Below are 18,405 nucleotides of genomic sequence, written 5' to 3' on the forward strand. Positions count from 1 at the left end.
ATGGAAGAAAAAGCCCTAAGTCATATTTTGATTGATAAATTAAAAATGGAGAATAGTGAACCTATATTGTAAATCTCTATTGTTGATGTGAGTTGGGTGAAGGTGTTAATGCCTAAGGGGTTAACTTTGGCTTTGGAATGGGTTTGAAATGAATGTAGTGGACTAATGTGAGTTATGGCTTTCTTATTGGTAGAAATTGGTTTTTGTAAAACAAAAGGGATGGATTTGGTTTTGTGACAACAAAAGAGACGGAGTTGGTTTTGTTAAAACAAAAAGGGGAAGTGGAACTTGTTTTGTGAAATGGTAAAAGTATTTTGAAATACGTATGAAAATTGGATTGTTGTTTCATGAGTGTTGAACACACACATGTGTGGAATTGGATCTTGAACTACCATGTTAATGTTGTTGTCAGGTTTGTGGTCTCATAGTGATTGAGTCTTTAATAGATGTACTAAATAGTTGCATCTAGAGGTTTTGTCCTTGGTCATCGGTGGAGGATGACGTGGTTGTGTTGAATTGTCGTGTATGCATTATACCATTATTGATTGAATGTCGTATGTGATAAAGTGTTGAGATACATTATATATGTATGCTTGCTCAGGAGGAGGTAGTTATGTGTTCATATACTTTAACACATTGTTTGCATCTTGATGGTTTGTGTATATGTGTTACACATGTTGATTATGCCCTGTTGTGTTGGGTTGGTGGTGTTATACCTTGCGCTAAGAATCAGAGGTATCGTGACCTTCCAGCTAGCGCCTGGAGAACTGACTGCGCTGAGAATATGAGGTACCATACCCTTCCAGCTAACGCCTGGTAAACTGGCATGTTGTTGTGAGAGGTGTATCTTTGGCTTACTATGCGCATAGCTAGTAGAGCAAAGTTTGTTGTTGATATTTCAGTATGTTTGGGAATATCATGGATTGTGTTGATTATGGTTTTGGAGGGCCGAGTCGCCTCATTGGTTTATCTTATGCATGTCGGTGAGTTGTTATCTCTTTTTATAACAGTGCATGTATAGAGTTGATTGTATCGGGAAAAAGCCAAAATGTCATATTTGTCTTTTGGAAAGTGTGAAGGAAAACAGACTTTTTAAAGAAACATATATTTTGAAAAGCATATCTGTGTATGTTTGGAAAATGGAAGAGTGTAGTGGGCTTAGCGAAATTATTTCCTAAGGTATTATTAATGTTATGAAAGATTGGGAACGGGGAGTAATGAAAAGAAGAGGAAAGATGAATCGCCTATGGCGTTGATTGAAATGGTTGTTTTCAAGAAAAGTTCATACTTATGATATTTTGTATAAATTGTCACATTACTATTCTAGTATGAGAATGGGTGTTCATGATCATAGCTATCTGTATGTTGTTATTGTTGAGGGCCATGTTGAGTTCCCTACTGGACTATATGTTCATCCCACGTTGTTGAATCTTTTTCAGGTGTTGAGCAGAATGTGCTGCAAGAATTGGGTCTTCTGATTTGTTGGCCACGGGGCCTCTCTTATGTGGGCGGAATGCCATTATTGTAAAAGGGTTACACCCTTCTTCTTGTACCTTAAGTGATGTAAGCCTAAGGGCAATTTATTAAGTATGTTCATGTAATGTTTACTTTGCATACGAATGAGAGTATTGTTAATTACTTCTACAGATTGAATGTATGAGTTTATTTCGGCATGTTATCCTTGAAATTTAATTAAGTTAATGAATTTGGTAATGACTTCGAGTAATAAAAAGTGGGGCGTGACAACTTGGTATCAGAGCTAGCTGGGTTTGAATACTTTGGGCTCGTGGGAAGTGGTTTTTACCACAGTGGGTTTACTACGTATAGTGAGGACGTTGCATATAGATATCATGAAAATTAGGACTTATGTGTTGCATTTATGTGAGCATGGGATTTAGTCTCTCGGATAGTGTTCATAGCCGGTGAACTTGCTTTGAGGTCCTTTTGGAAACACGCCTGATCAACGTGGTTTCTGATGGGAATTCCTTGAGAGTTTCGGGATGAATGGCTATCTTTGTGGACTTGATTCGATTATGTGTTTATCTGTCTAAATGACTGTATGCAATAGAGATGTAAATTTTGAGACTAAGTGTGTCTTGTAACTTAACGGTAGTAGAGTGTGCCTCGGAGAAGGCTATTGTGTTTTGCGCTAAGTGTGTTTTGCCTTCATGTTTAATAGGATGTCTACAAGAGGGAGTAGAGGTCGGATGAGTAGTAGGAGTGCTGGGAGAGGCACAACAGTTCCTTTAGTACCTGCCGTTGCAGCATTGGCTGTCGGCGAGGATGTCGCACGTGAGATTGTGAGAGTAGTGCAAGACGCCCTAGCTTGCACTGAGGGCGGCAGCGGGCATGCTCTCAAGCTTACTAAGGAGTTTTTCCGCTCCGGCCCACCAGAGTTTGTGGGGGAGGCTAAACCATTAGAGGCAGAGAGTTGGTTGGAACAGATTACCAAGACTCTTGATATGCTCAGAGTCGAAGATGAGGAGTTGAGGGTTTCTTTGGCGACTTTTCAATTGAAGGGAGATGCGAGTTATTGGTGGAAATATGCTAAGAATACCGTAGGTAGCACGTGGGTTGCTTTTACCAAGGCCTTTTTGGCCAAGTATTTCCCTCCTTCTGCTCGGGAAAGGTTGAGGGATCAGTTTTTGGAGTTGCGTCAGGATGGTACTCCTGTGGCACAGTTTGAGATGCGGTTTGCTAGCTTGTCGAGGTTTGCTCCAGAGTTGGTGGCAACAGAGGAGCGTCGTTGTTTTGAGTTTGAAAGGCGGTTGTGTTTCGATATTCGGGAGAAGGTAGCTGGATCCTTTTGGAAGGATTATTATTATTTAGTTGAGGCAGCGGCCCATGTGGAGGCCATGGTTGCGAGTGATGATGGGGCTAAGGAGGAGACCATTGCGATAAGTCCTTCGGTTCCTAAATACTCTAGGTTCAGTAAGGGGTGGAGGCGGAAACATGCTCAGTCGGGGGCTGGTTCCTTTTTTTCGTCAGGGGTTTCGGACACTTCGGTTGGAAGGTCTGGGGAGGTGCAAGTTTCAGACCAGTCTCAGCATAGGGGGTCTGGTGGTTGTTTTGTTTGTGGCCAGCAGGGCCATGGTAGACGTTTTTGCCCTTTGCGTGTGAATTCTGCAAGTGTTTCAAAACCTAGTCAGACTCAGTCGTACCCGTCCAGTCGGGGGCGCTATCGGTACCAAAAGCGGGTAGGCCAGGCTTCGGGAGCCTCGCGAGGGGCGACTTATTAAGTAGCCCGATAGTATTACCCTGGAGGGGGATTTTTGTGTTATTGACCGGTGATGTATTATATGAATCATTTTGTTGTTGACCAGTGTACTGTTGGATGCTGAGGCACCATGTTTTTGTATCGCTTATGTATGCATATTGTTGTTTGTTTAACCCTCATGTATTGGGGGGTATGTGTGGAATCTCGAATCCTCTTTTCCTATTGAGGAGTTGTTAAAGGGATCAATGATCCTGATGTTGTTGCTTGCTTGGTACCTATATGTTGATTTGTGTTTTGGGCTTTGCTAGTTAAGAGGTCCGTGGTGACCCCATCGGTTGTATAGGGGTACTGTTTGTATTGAGATTGGCTATTAGTTGTTGGGTATGGTTTGTGAGTGGATGCTGGCAGCATTCTTAAGAGGAAGAACAGGTCGTGTTCTAGGGTGGCGAGATTAGCGTCGGTCAAGTTGTCCTTCGTGATTGGGTTGTTGTAATTGAGCTTTACCAAGTCGGTCTTCGGTCGAGGAGATGAGAAGGCTTGTTGTGTAGCCTTGAGAGAGAGGAGGTAGTAATTCCCTTAGGTACAGTGTTGATGTGGTTTGATTTTAGGAGATCCGTTGAGATTCCAAAATTTGGGAGGTTTGTGTGGGGAACTCCGTGTTTGGGGTTAGTGGCACTTCAGTGTGTGGTTTACTGAGAGTGGTGGTTTGTTGAGTTGATTAGTCAGCTTTTGGTATGGGGTTTTGGGTTGACATTTGTCACCTTGAGGTTAGTCTCATTCGTTGTAGACTTGTATGTTGATTAGGGAAAACTAAAACTAATCGAACATGTTATTTCAATGCATCTGACGGTTGGAATAATACATCAAGTTTTGTATTGATTGATTGAACCTGTATATGATAATTGCTTATATATACATTGTATTGTGTGGGAGGAGATGGGGGATGTACTCCACGGTTTATTGGAAGATGGGGGATGGACCTCTAAACCGGATATGTTTGGTTTGATATAGCACTAAAATGTATATCGTTATCAATTGTGAAGTATAGAAGTGTTTCTATGTTATCTTGATACAGCACTAAAATGTGTATCATTCGTGTATTAAGGAGGTATTGTTGATGTGAGATGTGATCTCTTTTAAATTGTTGGCCAGGTTCTGAGCCATGTTTATGATTTTCAATTGATTAAGTGAAGGAAGGTGAAACAAAATTGCAAAATCATGAATTTCTTATGCCTTGTGTGTTGATAGCACAATTGTTATTTCTATTAACTATCATTATAGAAATGTTATGTTCTGTGTTGGTTATGGCATCATTGTGTGAGTGATGGTTGTTGATGGTATTATTTCGGAAAGAAATGGAAAACAAAATTTTTCTGGTGGTTGGGCCACCTAAAGACGTTGTTGAGAAATTGATTTAATTCAAGGGTTTAGAGGAATTCCAAATGAATCTTTTTGGCAAAAACTGTGGATGGTTATGTGTTTTGGACAACATCGTGTTGGTGAAAAATGTATACAAAGTTTTTGAGAAAATGCAAGGTTTATTTTGAAATGTCTCATGAGCAAGAAAATGTTTTCCTTATATTAATGTGAAAAATTTGCCTTGAGTATCCTTTTATTGGAAGTAATGGTTGTTGAGTAGTGACTTAGCTTGAAGCGCTGGTCAGATGTTAGTAAACTGTTTCGGAAGGGTTGGTCTTGTTGTAGCTTTTGTGCCTTCAGTGTTGTCGTTTGGAACGTGTCCCCTTGGTTAGTCTCTTCCTTGGTAAGAGTGGATCGAAGGTTTGTAGGGAGAATAGTTTCTTTCCTAGTACTCGGGTGTTGGTGTTGTGCTATCAGTTGGCCTTGTGCTTTTGGCGTGTTCTAAATTTCGGGGACGAAATTCTTTAAGGGGGGGAGGTTATAGCGATCCCGGTATTCCCTGTTATTGTTTAACTGTAATCCGGACTCGGTTCCGTAGATTCGTTGTTGTCTTATCCTCATTTCTATCCCTTACTCCTTGTGTTAGAGTTTTGGGTTGTGTTGCGCAAGTTGGGAATAAGTTGACTGTGTTTTAAAACTTAGAGTTTTTGCCCAGGTTTTGGTCTCTACGCTCGAGCGGCGATTTGACGCTCGAGCGGGTTTTTGTTGTTGCCTTTCCGCTCGAGCGGCAGTTTGGACGCTCGAGCATGAATTTCCTTCTCTCAGCATTTTGGACGTCTGCAGAAAATTCTAGGAGAGTGCATCCGGCGCTCGAGCGGATCTTTGGACGCTCGAGCGTGAACTTGTGTCTGACGCTCGAGCGGGGTGTTGTACGCTCGAGCGGACCTATTTTTATATCAGTCCGTGAAATCACCTTTTTGATCACTTTTTGATTTCCTTTCTCTCTCTTACTTTTTCAAAACCTCCATTGGAGAGCACCTCACTCTAAAACCTAACTTCTCTCTTAGGATTGATCTAGCTAGAGTGTTTTCCTCACCTTGGGCCTTTGTAAGAAGTGTGTTGATCGTCGAGGGCTTCATTGTGATCCAACAAATTTGGGATTTGGAGCACTTTGATTTCGGGTCATCTTCTCTATTTGAGTTCTCCATTTGAGGTAGGGATTCTCCTTGTTCTTTTTCAATACTTCGTCTATAGATAGGCATGTGGTAATTTTGTATTGCATAAAAATCATATCCATGTTGGATTTGTTTGAAATCATGAGAAGGAACCTAGGATTGGGTGTTGGAAAATGGTTATGTTGTCATTGATGGTTGTTTTGGGCTAATTGGAGTGTAAATTAGCATGTTGTAGTTGATGGAAGAAAAAGCCCTAAGTCATATTTTGATTGATAAATTAAAAATGGAGAATAGTGAACCTATATTGTAAATCTCTATTGTTGATGTGAGTTGGGTGAAGGTGTTAATGCCTAAGGGGTTAACTTTGGCTTTGGAATGGGTTTGAAATGAATGCAGTGGACTAATGTGAGTTATGGCTTTCTTATTGGTAGAAATTGGTTTTTGGAAAACAAAAGGGATGGATTTGGTTTTGTGACAACAAAAGAGACGGAGTTGGTTTTGTTAAAACAAAAAGGGGAAGTGGAACTTGTTTTGTGAAATGGGAAAAGTATTTTGAAATACGTATGAAAATTGGATTGTTGTTTCATGAGTGTTGAACACACACATGTGTGGAATTGGATCTTGAACTACCATGTTAATGTTGTTGTCGGGTTGTGGTCTCATAGTGATTGAGTCTTTAATAGATGTACTAAATATTTGCATCTAGAGGTTTTGTCCTTGGTCATCGGTGGAGGATGGCGTGGTTGTGTTGAATTTCCGTGTATGCATTATACCATTATTGATTGAATGTCGTATGTGATAAAGTGTTGAGATACATTATATATGTATGCTTGCTCAGGAGGAGGTAGTTATGTGTTCATATACTTTAACACATTGCTTGCATCTTGATGGTTTGTGTATATGTGTTACACATGTTGATTATGCCCTGTTGTGTTGGGTTGGTGGTGTTATACCTTGCGCTAAGAATCAGAGGTACCGTGACCTTCCAGCTAGCGCCAGGAGAACTGACTGCACTGAGAATATGAGGTACCATACCCTTCCAGCTAGCGCCTGGTAAACTGGCATGTTGTTGTGAGAGGTGTATCTTTGGCTTACTATGCGCATAGCTAGTAAAGCAAAGTTTGTTGTTGATATTTCAGTATGTTTGGGAATATCATGGATTGTGTTGATTATGGTTTTGGAGGGCCGAGTCGCCTCATTGGTTTATCTTATGCATGTCGGTGAGTTGTTATCTCTTTTTATAACAGTGCATGTATAGAGTTGATTGTATCAGGAAAAAGCCAAAATGTCATATTTGTCTTTTGGAAAGTGTGAAGGAGAACGGACTTTTTGAAGAAACATATATTTTGAAAAGCATATCTGTGTGTGTTTGAAAAATGGAAGAGTGTAGTGGGCTTAGCGAAATTATTTCCTAAGGTATTATTAATGTTATGAAAGATTGGGAACGGGGAGTAATGAAAAGAAGAGGAAAGATGAATCGCCTATGGCGTTGATTGAAATGGTTGTTTTCAAGAAAAATTCATACTTATGATATTTTGTATAAATTGTCACATTACTATTCTAGTATGAGAATGGGTGTTCATGATCATAGCTATCTGTATGTTGTTATTGTTGAGGGCCATGTTGAGTTCCCTACTGGACTATATGTTCATCCCACGTTGTTGAATCTTTTTCAGGTGTTGAGCAGAATGTGCTGCAAGAATTGGGTCTTCTGATTTGTTGGCCACGGGGCCTCTCTTATGTGGGCGGAATGCCATTGTTGTAAAAGGGTTACACCTTTCTTCTTGTACCTTAAGTGATGTAAGCCCAAGGGCAATTTATTAAGTATGTTCATGTAATGTTTACTTTGCATACGAATGAGAGTATTGTTAATCACTTCTACAGATTGAATGTATGAGTTTATTTCGGCATGTTATCCTTGAAATTGAATTAAGTTAATGAATTTGGTAATGACTTCGAGTAGTAAAAAGTGGGGCGTGACAAGAGTTGCCCCGGCTTGGGAACTTGGATACGATTGGGGATGGTCAGCTATGAGCACCCCCTCTTGCCCGATCCGAAGATCGGCCTCTACTAACCATGATATCTTGTTTTGAAAACATTATGCGTTCTTATTTCGGTTATTAACCTATATTTACTATGTGATGCGCACAGCACAAAAGTATAGACTAGATCGCCTAATTTGGAACAAAGCATCGCATATCCGTTTGTTTGGAAATGATTTGAAATATGCTACTCACGAGTAGGCTAAAACACGGATTTCAATGAGTTGTTCCAACTCAAACAATCCAACCTTCACCCACAGGCATTCAGGCAGATATATCACATAAGCATATAGCCTCATTGTAAGCATGCTAATATGGCAACACTCACACACATGCAAGATGCTAAAGCATAAGAGCTTACCTAGTACTCCAAGCCAAACCAGAAACTAGTTAGTAATCAAATGCATGATCCTAGTTCAAGTTAAGATGGCTAATGCAACACATACAGAATGCAACTAGAATAGGCTTGACTAATCTAAGAATGGCATGTGAAATGCGACAACTCGATGCACGTATTCAAGTTGGAATGGAAATACTATGCAGTTAGTATGATGCGTCGAGCCCGATGCGTGCATTACGAATGAATGTATGCAAACAGGCTATCATGAGTATGCCAATCAAGACATGCCCTAAACTAACCATCTAAAGCTAGTAAATAAAAGGGAAGAAAGACGTGGGGTTGGAAGACATACACACACTCACGCACACTTAATACACAATTGCCCTCACTCGGAGGGTCCGAATAAATAATACAGATTTAACTAATTAACTAGCTGACTAACTAATTAATTAATTACAAAACTTCTAATTAATCAACAAATTAATTACAAAAAGAAGGTGGCCGCAGCCGCGCCTCGGAATGATGGGATGATGCATGCTCGATTTGCCGCACCCGGAAACCCGGTACCATGCCACTGTTGCCTCTGTTTACACTGCCTTCCTCCTCTGAAAGATATGAAAGTTTCTAGAACTGCTTTGAACTTCCTCCTGAGTGTTTTGGATTTCCACCGGCCAGAACAAAATGCCACCGGCCATGGGAATGGGATTATCGGCCAAATCTTGTGTCATCGGCTGGACAATGATGGCCGGTCGGCACAAAAAGTGGTCGACTGGCCATTTCTTCCCGCAGAGCCCTGTTTTGACAGCAGCAGAGGACAGACAGTGCATGGTATGGAATTTTCAAAGCAATGTGTGCATGGCCACTCTCCCAATCATGCTATAGACTCAAGGGAGTATGGCCCTCAGTACTCGGGCCACCAATCACGCATCTCAATGCATGATGGCCAAGGGCACCAAGTTTCCAACTCAATGTAAATGCATGCAACAAAACAAATGAGTGCTAACGCCCTATCGTATTGAGATCAAGGGGATCGGCGACCGAAGAGTGAGATGTGTTTCGTCACTTTAAGTACAAACACGCCTCATTCCTCATGCTCGGTTTGACACCCCAAACCAAGCAAAAATGCAATGCATGTGTGAGATGTGACTCAAGTATGCACACGAGGCTAAAGTACCAAAACATGCCAAATGTAATGTGACCTATAATGCAAGTATGCAATGTGCCAAACATGCGAGATACAATGCAATGCAACCTATCATGCAAGCTAGGATATGAAACGCAACTAGCTAAACAACATGCAAACGTGCAAAGATGGTACAATGTAAGCATGAAACCAAAGTAATGCAACATGTCAAAACATGCAATGGTGGACTTAAACTGAAATGGGAGGCCTCAGCCGTGCCCCAAAACAGTGGCCAAAGATGATGCAAATGATGGACAAATGCTCATGCAAACATACACACCAATGGGCCTAAAGCTAAGGCACAAAAGGTAACTTTCGAGAACACTCAAAAGATGGCAAACATGGACATTAGACCAACATGTTAAACTCTGAAAATGCATAGAGGATGATGCCAAATCAACCATGTCATGCAAGCAAGGCATGCAACAATGACCAAAACTTGAAACCAACAAAGGGGTCCAAACCATATCTATGTCAACCAAACCCCAAAAGACCAAAATGACCTAAATCAGTCCTAAGGCACTCCAAAACAAGACTAAAGCATGATGGTCAAAACATGCTAAGAAATGAGTGCAAAACAAAGGGGGATTCAAGGCCACAAAAGGGAGCATTACTCTACACCTACCCCGACCCAACATGGCATGGATTATGCAAACAAAAACAGAGCTTCAATGCATAAAAATACACCCCAAAACCCTCTAATATGGCAGCCCAAATGACTTAAACAAAAGGCATGCACTATGACCCATTTCAAGGCATAAAAGAACAACTCTTCAAGGCATGAAAGGGATGATGAATGCAAGCATACAAGCACGGATTATGGACTGAAATAGCATGAGAAGTGATTCCAAATCACTGAAACAACCCAACTAAAGCATGCTAATGACTCACACACTCAAGGCTTACAAGCCAAAATGCAAAGAGGCTATCCTAAACATGGAAAATATGATCAAATCAGTACCCAACAGACCTCAAGCATGATGAAATATGACCAAAAGCTTCATGAAGTTAAGCTAGAACATGCAAGCATGGAGGGGCAAATGCATGGCACATGTTATGACAATAAAGGGGATTACTAAGCAAGTGTGTGATGCATGTAATGGGCCATGAATCCGACCAAAGACAGAGGCATAATATGATTAAATAACACCCAAAAACCTCTGAAATGAAGCTAAGAACAACTAAGCATGCATGCTACCTTTATGAGCCAAAAACATGAACAAATGAGACACAAAGGGAGGGGGGTGTCCCTCCCCTATGCAAGACCTCAAAACCTCTTCTTCACCGCTGAAAATCCTCTGGATTTCAGTGGTGAGAAGGCCAATGCACAAAGGTATTCAAAGCTTAACAAGGAGAGCACAAAAAGGGCCAAACAAAGGCTAAGAGGGGGAGGTCGACCCCCAACACCAAAATGACCTTAATGAAATGTCTTAAACACAAAAAAAAAAAAAAAAAAAAGAACTTTTATATGTTATACACAAAGCTCAAAACAGCATGCAAAGGGGGTTGAAAGCTAGTGCAAGATTGGGGAAAATAAAGCAATAGTGTTACCCTTGAAGAACACTTCAAGAACAGCAAGTCCAGCCGCCATCTTCTGATCAAAACCAGCTCAAAACTTCAAGAACAAACCCTCAACACCTCCAAAGTCGAAGTATGGTGTAATGCTAGGTGACTTAGTGCAAAACTAAGAACAAAACACACTTTTTGGCTCTCTAACACACACAAATGAAGAGAGAGATGGAGATATAGAGAGAGAAGGTGTATATATATCAGATATATATATATATATATATATATTAGGTCTGGTTTTTTGTTGAACCCCCTCAAAGGAGAGGGAAGGTCTCCTTATATAGAGCAAGATGGAGGCTTAAGCTTCCAAGAGAAGCTAACAAAAGAGGTCAAGGCTTCTAAAAGAAGCTAAGGCAAAGGGGCCAAGGCTTCCTTAGGAAGCTAAGACAGGTGTCTAAGCTTCTTGAGGAAGCTAAGACAAAGGTCCAAGCTTCCCCAAGAAGCTAGACCAAAAGGGTGCAAAGGGTGCAATTTCTCCATACACGTGTATGGAGGACAGGTCCGTGCACTCCAGCTGGCACAGTTGGCATGCACAATGCCTGAAAAAGGCAAAAATGGGGGACCGGCCAGAAAAGGAGTCCATCGGCCAAATAAATAGTCGGCCGACCTCACAAAGTGCCTACCGGCCATCACCAATGGCCGGTGGCAAGAAGACACGGCCGGTGGCCTCAAGACATGGCCGGTGAGGCGTGGGGATGGCCAACAAGCCATTCTCTACCTCCCAAAGAAAAAACCAACAAGTGTTTGGTCCAACCCAGCACAAGACAACCGAGTTGAGAGATCCTGAGGCAAGGCGCGTAGCCGAGACCTCCGGGATCTCAAAATGAACACGAACATGGATGATCACCGAGTGTTCAAATGGTGACATCCAAGTCTTGAGGACGGTCAAAATGGGGTGTCTACACTTACATATAAACATGGTTGTGTATATTTGTGAGTTTGTGTGTGGCCAGGTGTAAGCACGTGAAGGAAATTGCTACAACATTGTATAAGTTTGTCCATTGGATTGAGGAATGTGACCTATCCATACAGACTGTGTGCTATTGACTAAAAATTCATCCATGTTCTCTCCCGTTTGTTACATCAAAGATTAATTGATGAGAGTTTCTTAGTTGTTGGAATCACTTGTACCTGTTATAGGTACTTGTATGGTGAGACACTGAAGAAATGGGCTGGGCTTGTGATATTAATTCTTTCACAAGTTTCAAATTAGAAATGAATGTGATTCATTTTTGTCTCGTTACAATGTTCTGAACATGTTGTGAAGTGTTGGAACAAGTTGTGCAATTCTTTTTAAGGTTACCCTTTAATGCGGCATAAGGCTTTAACACTTTTCCCCCTCTGTTTCAGTTCAAGATTGCTCTTTGCCAGTTGTTCGTGACTACTGACAAGGAGAGAAACATTGCTCATGCTCGAAAAGCAATCGAAGAGGCTGCAAATAACGGTGCTCAGCTAATTCTTCTTCTTGTAAGTTAGTAGAATTTAGACAGATCAAAGTGTGCAATGAGATTTTCACTGTTATCTTGTTTCTTTATTTTAAGATGACCACAAATGTTTCTTATACTACATGTGTTGTTATCTGAACGGACTACATAATTTTAGATGTTCACTTTAAAAAGCACTTGGCTTTTCAAAAAACTTAATGCAAGAATGGAGTCTCCATTGAAGTGTAGGTTTCTCCAAACTGTTTTGTCACTATATCATTCTTCCTTATGTCCATAATGTCTACAATATACATGGGTCCATATTTTTCAATATGCTAAATTTGGAAATATTTTGGGTAAGAAATAAATTTATAGAAGAAAACATTAAGTACCCAAAAACATGGGGGCAGAAGCCCCAAAAGCTCAAAAACTACACACAACTAAAATCATTAGAAACAAACACCAAAACTGATAGGTACACACATGGAAACAATTGACTGTTTCACCAAGGCAACTGCAACACATCTCAATCAACAAAAAACATTATAAAGAACTAAGTTTTAAGGACAATTGTTGGAATGTTTTACATTAAGAACAACTACCAATTAGCCTAGATATCATGTACCATTCTCCTAGAACTGGCTCTGAATCTCACATCCTTTTCTTCAGCTCTGAGAATTACTGGACTATCCTTATCTGAGTGAAAAGTCGATTGTTTCTTTCATTCCAGATTTGATTGATAGTTGCTGCAAGTGGAAGCTTATAAATGGCACTTGTGAAACTCTTCTTATTATGCCGAACAAAGTTTTTAAATGCGAAAGCGCAAGGCGAGGCGTTTTACCCTTGTTGAGGCGAGGTGTAAGCCTCGAGGCATTGAGGCATAGGCCTTTTGAATTTTGAATAGTTTTATTTTTATAAAATACAAAATTAATTAAATATAGCATAAAAAAGAGAGAAAATAAGAATTAGCAAATAAAATTCACAAAAGCCATTCTAAGCTTAAAACCTATGAAGCACCGACACTTCAAAACAAGTGCCAGATCCACGTCGGACACACGGACACTTCGAGGACACGCAGACACTTCAAGGACACGTATGTGACACACCACATGGTGTGTTCTTTTATTTAATTAATTTATTTCCAGGGGACACATTAGGGACATTCCAAGTTGTCTTTTCTCCCTTTTTATTTAGTATTTTCGATGAATATTGAATGTTTATTGTTTTTTTGTTAGATTTAAATACTTAATAGATCATCTATTAAAAAAAAAAAAAAAAGATACAAACTGTTGGTGTTAATTTACAACTACTTTTTTTAAAAAAAAAGAAAGAATTAGAGTTACTTTTTGTTAATATTGATTGTTGTGGATGTAATATTAATCTAGATAGCAAATAAAAATATATGAAAACATATTTTATTGACTTGTTCATTTCCCCATTTTTTTGAAATCGCCATGTCCCATATTTGCATTTGTGTCCATGTCCGCATCCGTATCTGTATCCGTGTCTGTACTTCTTGGTATAAAACTAAAATTAATTTATAAATTTAAGTATTGTGAGAGCTTTCTAGGTCATTCTCATTAATACTATAATAAAAAAATAACTTAAGTGATAGTCAAAATAACTTAAGTGATAGTCAAAATAACTTTAAATTCCAATTGTTCCATAAACAAAATAACTTAAAACTCTAATACTCTATAAACAAAGGCAATAAATAAATGATAGGTCACTCTTAAGTCATCCTCATTAACATTATCATCATCTTCGTCTGCTAAATCTATAATGGGATAGGTTCCATCATCTATTCCACTAGCCTACTCCAACTCGATATCTTCATCAACAAGGGTGCATCTCACTGCCTTGCCTTTTCCTTGATCATTTCCTATACAAGAAATAGGATTTTGAATTAATTAAAGAGGCACATATAATAATATATATATATGCAACTAGTCCATAATTATTTAACAACTTACTTGAACCTTCACAAACTTTTCTTTTCTTTGCAGTCGAAGATCAATCAACGTCAATCTTAGTCATAGTTGATCGAGTCTCCACACTTCTGTCATGGGTAGTGACAGGCACAATCCTAATTGCATCAGCATTGAACAACTCTTCTTTGTTAAGCCAAGAAGCATCAAGGGGGAGAATAGGATCTTCTTTTTCAACAATCCATTCATCATCTGAACCAATTTTATCAGTTAGTATTGGATCAATGTTTTGTCTTCTTTTGATACTCCTCTCTCTTAATTTAGTGTTGTACTTCACATACACCAAAGCATTCAAACGTTTGTGCTCAAGTCTAACCAAACCAGACCAAACCAAGCCAAGCCTTAAGTCCCATCAAATGGGGTCGGCTACATGAATCCTTTTTCTCCACGCTACTCTATCAAAGGCCATTTCGTTAGTCAAATTAAGTAGATCCATATCTCTATTAACAACGCTAGCCAATGTTAATCTAGGCCTACCCCGTCTCCTAACACTACCATCTACTGTTATAGCATCGCATCCCTTCAATACTGCCTCTGTTGGTCTCCGTTGAATATGATCAAACCATCTCAATTGATTCTCTCTCAATTTATCCTCTATCGGTGCTACTCCTACCCAATCTCGAATACACTCATTCCTAATTCTATCTTGTCTTGTCTAGTCTTGCCACACATTCACCTTATCATCCTCATCTCAGCCACACTCATCTTATCTACATGTTGTTTCTTGGTTGCCCAACACTCCGTCCCATACAACATCGCTGGTCTAATAGTCGTTCTATAGAACTTACCTTTTAGTCTAGTGGGTATTCATTTATCGCACGGTATCCCAGACGTATTTCTCCACTTGCACCATCCCGCCTTAATCCTATGGGTCACATCCGCATCAATCTCCTCCGCTGTTGTGATAATCGACCCTATAATGAAAATGTTTGCACTTAGGCAGTTCTTGGTTCTCAATCTTCACGTCTCTGCTTTCATTATTACTGTTACTAAATTTACACTCCATGTACTCTGTCTTAGTTCTGCTTATCCGGAATCCTTTAGACTCAAGAGTTTTTCTCCAAATCTCTAACTTTGTGTTAACTCCTTCTCTAATCTTATCCACTAGCACGATATCATCTGCAAAAAGCATATACCATGGCACGTCATCCTGAATATTCCTCATCAACTCATCAATAACTAAAGCAAAAAGATAAGGACTTAAGGTAGATCCTTGGTTTACAATGATAGGAAATTCATTTGCTCTCCAGCAGGCGATGTAATAGTGGTCACCACTCCTTCATACATGTCCCTAATCACATCAATGTATCCTTTTGTCACCTCTTTCTTCTCTGACACCTACCATATTATATCCCGGGACACTCTATCATATGCTTTCTCAAGGTTGATAAACACTATATGAATGTCTCTTTTCTTTTCTCTATATTTTTCTATTACTCTCCTCAAAAGATAGATCGCTTCCATTGTTGACCTGCCAGGCATAAACCTGAATTGATTCTTTGACACCTCTGTTATATCTCGCAATCGGCTTTCCATCACCCTCTCCCATACTTTCATTATATGACATATTAGCTTGATTCCTCTATAGTTGTTGCAATTCTGGACATCTCCTTTATTTTTATAGATTGGCACTAAAATATTCTTCCTCCACTCATCTGGCATGTTCCTAGTCAACAAAATTTTTTCTAAACAACCTAGTTAACCAAGCAACCCCCTTTTTACCAAAACACTCCTAAGCTTCAATAAGGATATCATCGGATCCTAAAGCCTTATTTGATTCGTCTTCTGAAGTGCAATCTCCACTTCAAAGTTCCTAATCCTACGATAGAACCTATAGTCTTGGTTTATCGTATTACTGGCTATTTCTTCCCCTAACCTCCATGTTCCTCATTTAATAGTTTCTCAAAATATTTCTTCCATCTTTCCTTAATCTCTTCATCCTTCACCAATACCTTAGAATCCTCACTCTTGATGCACTTAAACTTGATGAAAATCTCTTGTTTCCTCTCCCGTATCTTAGCAAGTTTGTATACCCTCTTCTCTCCTTCCTTCTATCTAGTCTAGTGTATAGGTCATCATAAGCTTTCAACTTAGCTTCTCTCACTACTTTCTTGACCTCTTTATTAGCCAATCTATAGCTCTTAAGGTTTTCCTCAGTTCTATCATTCTGCCACTTTTTAAAGTACTCTTTTTTTTGCCTTAACTACCGGTTGAACCTCTTCTCTCTACCACCAAGTTTCCCTAGAGTTGGGTCCCGTTCCTTTTAACTCTCCAAGCACTTCCTTTGAGATTCTCCTCATACAATTGGCTATCGAGTTCCACATAATGTTAGCATCATCTTCCAAGTCCCAAGTACCTTCCTTATCCATTTTATTTTTAAATATTTCTAGTTTATTTTAGGTCCCACAATCTCGTCCTACAATGCCCACCATCCTTCCTAGCTTGGTATTGCCCTCTAAAACATAAATCTAGTACCAAAATCCTATGTTGAAAGGCCAGGCTCTCTTCAGGAATTACCTTACAATCATTGCATTTTAGGCAGTCCACTTTTCTCATTAAGAAGTAATCTATTTGGCTCTTAACTGACCCACTCTTAAAGGTTCCTCTTCTTATACATAGTATTGGCCACCACCAGGTCAGAAGCCAACACAAAATCTAAGATACTCTCTCCAGCATCATTTCTGTCACCAAAACAGCATCCACCATGCACCATTTCATAGCCTAGTTTGTCTATGTCTACATGGCCATTAAAATCTTCACCTATAACCAGGTTTTCTCCTACGGATATCTCTTGTAAGATCTCATCCATTTGCTCTCAAAAATCCCTCTTAGATTGATCATCTAATCCTACTTGAGGGGCGTATACACCAATAACGTTCACTATATTCCCTCCAATAACTAGTTTAACTAACACAATCCTATCCCCTTTTCTAATGACCGCAACTACATTCTCCACAAGACCCTTGGCAATTATAATTCCTACCCCATTCCTGAGTCTATCCTTACCACTATAATACAATTTAAAACCAGTATCCTTAATTTCCCTAGCTTTCTCACCCGTCTACTTAGTTTCTTGTACGCAAGCTATACTAACTCTCCTCCTAATCATAACATCTACCAATTCCATTGTCTTACCAGTTAAGGTTCTTATATTCCAAGTTGCTACCCTAAACCTATAGTCTTGGACTAGCTTCTTTACTTGCGCTCGTCCAGAAAAACGCAGGAACCTTTGCCCATTTTTCACCGCGCCCAAGCGTCGATGTGGCGCCCCTCACTCACTTTTTGAAACACCCGGAGGCAGGCGCAACACGTCACTTGAGGGGAACGACCTAGCATTTAAACGATTCAAAGTAGGAATCATTGTCATAAGGGATCCGAGCGGCTTTTTTACGTGTTGGATATCGGCTACCTAACACACAACCCTCCTCCTTAACCCGGGCTTGGGACTGGCGAAGTTGTTAACAACCCCGACAGAGTTGTTTGTGCTCAAGAAAATCATAGACCCTCTCTTTGGATACCATCTGCTGAAAGGTAATAGCATCTTGAGAACAAACAACCTGGAAGTTCTTATAGTAGTCGAGTTCTTTCTATAAGCTACTTAACTCAGCATAGTACTTAGCAAGGGACCTATCCTTCTGATCAAGCCCTCGTATTTTCTTTCGCAGCTCATAGGCCTGAGCATCGTTACCACGCTGAGAATACATCTGAGCAGCAGTAGTCCATATCTCATGAGCAATATCTGTTAAAACAAAGGAGCGACTATTACTGGGATGAATAGAATTAATAAGCCAAGTCATGACAAGAGCATTCACCTTACGCCATTTTTCTCGGGTTGGTCCATCCTGCTTGGGAGCTTTGGTAACTCCCTTGATGTAACTAGACATGCCACGAGCAATAATAGCCAGTTGAAAAAAAGGCGACCAAACCAAGTAATTAGTGCCATCTGACTTGACTGACGTAAGCTGAAGAAAGGAATTTTCACCAAGAGAGACATTCATTATACTTGGTTGCATTTTTTTGAATTTTTTTTTTGAAAAAGTGATTTGAAAACTCTTTTTTTTTTTTAAATTCTTGTTTGGTTTTCCAAAAAATACATCATTACAATTTC

This window comes from Camellia sinensis, chromosome 5, assembly GCF_055761805.1.
Source record: "Camellia sinensis isolate YWXY chromosome 5, ASM5576180v1, whole genome shotgun sequence".
In the NCBI taxonomy this organism is placed as follows: domain Eukaryota; kingdom Viridiplantae; phylum Streptophyta; class Magnoliopsida; order Ericales; family Theaceae; genus Camellia; species Camellia sinensis.